Here is a 4,534-nt window from a genome sequence, read left to right as displayed (position 1 = left end):
AGAGGCAGTTCGGTATAATGAATGGAAAGCCAGCCTCAGAGCTAGGACAACCTGGGTTCAAGTCTCATCTCTTATCATACATAGGTTGTATGACCCTGGACAAGTCACTTAACCTCCTATTACTCTGGACAATTCTCTAAGATTATAAGTTTCACAGAAGGTGCTAACTTGCACTGGGAGAGGGTTTCCTCACTTTGCAGTTCCCTTTATGAAAGAAACCTCAGGTCTGTCACTGTCCTCCACTAATCCCGAGAACAATCACACAGTTTTGTTTGAATCTGTTCACTATATTGTTATCTTCCTATTTCTTCCTCTCCTAGGCAGCCAAACTTCTAGAAAGTTTAGCACACTGCTTCCAGTTCCTTTTTGGGGGGGGGGGGGCGGGGCAGGGAGTGCAGAAGGAGCTCACTAGATTTCTGACTGCTACTCCAACATCTTGGTTCCACCTCCATTTTTATTCATTTGTATGTGTGGTTTATTATTGTATTGATCAGAGTTCTAAAGTCTTTCAAAGTCATTTTTCTCTATAATATTACCATTCTATAAATTGATTTTCCAGTTCTGCTCACTTTGCTCAGTATCATAGAGGTTTTCTCAGTTTCCTTAGAAATTTTCCATTTCATTCTGTCTTCTAGTACATTAATATGCCATTACATTCAAATGCCAATATTTGTTTAGTAATTCCTCAAAAGGAGGATATCCCTTTTGTTTCCAGTTTTTGGCTACCACAAAAAGAGCTGCTATAAATATTTTTGGTACATATAGATCTTCTTTCCTCTTTCTCTGATTTCTTTGGGGAAGTGACCTAGCAGTGGTATATGCCAATATGATAGGTGGGAGGAGGAACCTCTGAGTTGCTCTACTTTGTAGTTTTCTAGTTATTAGTGATTTAGATAATTTTTTATGTGATTCTTAATAGCTTGGATTTCTTCCTTTGAAAATTGCATGATACCCTTTGGCCATTTATCTACTGGGGAATAGCTCTCAATGATTGACCAACAACAGGTCCTAGGCCAAAGCCCACTTGGTCTTGGTTTGGGCTCTCATTGACTCAGAATGAATGTAAATAAGAATTGTTTCTGTTCCGGCCAGAAATCTTCCTCTCCAAGTTTGATTTTTTTTTTTTCTGAACTAGGTTAAAGAGGTCATTCTTTGCCTCATTTTTTTTTTTTTACCTAGTCTTAATCACTGAATGAGCATTGCCTCCATCAAACTGAGACTTGCTGAAGACCTGAGCTTTAAAAGGCCAAGATCTTCCACTGAATCTGGGGGCCATCTCCAGTCATCCTGATGTGTATCTGCCCACTGGACCCCGGTGGCTCTGGAAGAGAAACTGAGGCTGGTGATTTTGCACAGCCCTCCCTCACTTAAATCCAATTCACTTGCATGATGTGGCATCACCTCCATGATGTCACGGCCCTCTTCAAGGACAAAGGACAAACAACAACTGGGGAATAGCTGTTGGTTTTATAAATTGGAATCAGTTCCTAGAGAACTAACTACAAAGATCCCCCAGGTTCTCCTGCCCCCGCCCTCATTATCTGTTTCCTTTCTATTTTTAATATTAGATTTGTCTGTACACAACCTTTAAAAATTTATATAATCAAAATTGTCCATTTTATCTAATGAGCCCCTTTCTGTCATTTAGTTAGTCACGATCTCTTTCCCTATCCATAGATATTAAGAGTAACTTCTTTTGGAAACAGCAGTCCATGTTTTAAAAACCTATTGTCTGGCTACAAGACACAAGATTCTACAGTATCCATGGAATTAAAAATGAGCACTATACAAGGGAGAGGCTCTGGAGGATACGAGGTAGGTAGGACAGATAACCAATAAAAGACACACTGGTTCTGGGCATTTTCTCTAGTTGTCCCTGCCCGTGTCTGAAATGCTCTCCTGCCTCTTCTCCAACTATTGCCTTCCTTTATCTCTCAACTAAAATCCTATTTTCTATAGGAACCTTTTCCAGCTCTTAATTCCACTTCCTTTCCTTCATTAATTGTTTCCTATTTTTCTTGTATATACCTTGTTGTACCTATTTGTTTACTTGTCTGCCCCATTAGATTAGGAGCTTCTTGAAAGCCTGGGACTGCCTTTTTTTTTAATGCCCAGCACTTAGTACTGTGCCTGGCACACAGCAGGCACTAAATAAATGTTTATTGACTGGAACGGGAATAAAAGACTCACCAAGGAACTGAATGACAAAAACTCAGGCCTGTCCCCTGACAATGGTGAGGGATTAGAAGCGGATGGCCTAAAAACTATTAAGTACTGGAGCTGTGCATTGGTAACTAAGGTAGGGCCAATGAAGGGAGGTCTGATTATATCTTGGCTCCCAAGGCAAAACCCCAAGCTACTAGGTGCTAAGCCAATGTGGGCCTGAAGCCCCCAGGATCCTTTGACCCCTTTGGTCCAAGAGCCAATAGTAAGAGCTTAAGTTTGGGTCACTCTGACCACGTTTAATGATGGCTAAAGAGTGCATAAAAAGGGAAGACAGAGCTATTTGCTTAGGGCTCTGACTTGGAGGTGTGCTGATGTAGAGACTCCAGGCAGCTGTAGTTAAGAGCCCTTCAGCTTGTAAACCCCAGTGTTCGGACTTTGTTAAACTCTGGCAACTACGCATTGAGATTTGAATTAGACAAGGTCTGTCTGTTGATGTTTGTAATTTGTTTGTATTTGCCTTGAAGTTGAGGGGGCTGAACTGTGAAAGATATTTGTATGCTGGATTAAAGTAAGAGTGTTAACCCCTTAATGTTGCTTTCCTTAGTAAAGCAGATCAAAAGGATCTGGGCTTGCCACATTCTGTGTGCTGCTTGTTGTTGGTTTTATACCCCCACAGCAGCTGCTAGCCGGATTGTTGAAACAGGCAGGTAGGTGGCAGACTGGAGATTGCTGGTGTGGAAAATATTATACTATTTTATATCATTTCTTATTTCAACCAGACCCAGAGCCTGAATTAATGAGTAACTGGATGAAGATCCAGGACCTGGGCTTCTTTGTTCTCTCTAAAAGTTTGCTCAGGAAATACCCTTACCTCTGTCAACAAGGCCAGATTAGACTGACCCAAGGACATTACTCTAACCCCAAGAGAGATTACCTTACTTAATATTCTACAGGTATATACTATGTTATGGAATGTAATGAGACACAGAGACACTGGGCTGTAGTTTCAACTGACTTTTGTCAACATCCTTTACAGCTCTATTCAATTAAGGAAAATCCTCTTCTTGTATCATGGTTAAACATACATGGGGGTCATAAAAAATGAGGTAATACAGGCTTGCTAGGTCTGTTAAAATAACGTATATAAGTTTTCTCATTGCTTTGTTCAGGCAGCCAGAGCCTATGCTCTGACTCCTTGTACGTACAAATAAGCTAGCCTAGCTATGCTTTAAGGGAAAATAATAAACAACATGGATTTGTCTATCACCTAGCTCTGTTGTTTCCTTCAACCAAATTTTCAGGTTTAACACTGGACACCGTCATAAATTCCGAGTTCAAAATAGGCTTCGGACACTTACTAGCTGTGGAACCTGGTCCAGTCACTTTACCTCTGTTTGCCTCAGCTTCCCCATCTGTAAAAGGAGGAAAATAATAGCACTTACATGCCAGAGTGATTGTGAGGATCAAATGAAATAGCAGCTATAGAGTGCTTAGCACATAGTAAGAGCTATAGAAACGTTTGCTATTATCATTATTATTTTAAGTCCACTGGTAATATTGTAATGTCAGGAAGGGGCAGAAAAAAAAGCTCCCTCTTTTAGGACCTCCCTGGTTAACTTATGGGGGCGACATTGGTCTCTCAGGATGGTCAGGCAGGGATTAATAGCAATCTACATTAGGGAAAAGGAGCTCTCATAATGTGGACTCTTAAACTGACAGGAATATAAAGAGATGAGGAAAGGAGGAAGGGCAGAGGGGAGAGGGGGGAGAAGGAAGGAGGGAAGGAAGGAAAGGAGGGAAGGAAGGGGAAGAAGAGAAGGAAGGAAGGAAGGAACGGAAGAAGGGAAGGAAGGGAGGGAGGAGGGAAGGAGGGGAAGAAGGGAAGGAAAGAAGGAGGGAAGGAAGGAAGGGAAGAAGGGAAGGAAAGAAGGAGGGAAGGAAGGAAGAGAGGGAGGGAGGAGGGGAAGGAGGGAAAGAGAGAAGGAAGGAAGGGAGGGAAGGAAGGAAGGAAGGAGGAAAGCAGGGAAGGAAGGAAGGAAGGGAGAAGGGGAAGGAAGGGAGAAGGGGAAGGAAGGGAGGAGGGAGGGAAGGAAGGAAGGAGGAAAGCAGAGAAGGAAGGAAGGAGGGAGGGAGGGAGGGAGGGAGGGAGGAAATGGATAGGGGGGAGAAGAGGAGGGAGGAGGGAGGAGACAGGAGGAGGGAGGGGGTGGGGGGGAAGGGGAAAGGAGGGAAGGGGGAGGGGCTATACCGAGGGCGGCCGCGTCCTAGACCCTCCTTTCCTAATTATCCTCTTACTGGGACCGCCCCCCGGAGGATTCGTCCAATCCCGACACAGAGCCGCGGGCTGCGTGTTTCCCAGCAGCCACGT

Source organism: Trichosurus vulpecula, chromosome 1 (assembly GCF_011100635.1).
Source record: "Trichosurus vulpecula isolate mTriVul1 chromosome 1, mTriVul1.pri, whole genome shotgun sequence".
NCBI classification, from domain to species: Eukaryota; Metazoa; Chordata; class Mammalia; order Diprotodontia; family Phalangeridae; genus Trichosurus; species Trichosurus vulpecula.
Note: the sequence above shows the minus strand (reverse complement) of the source record.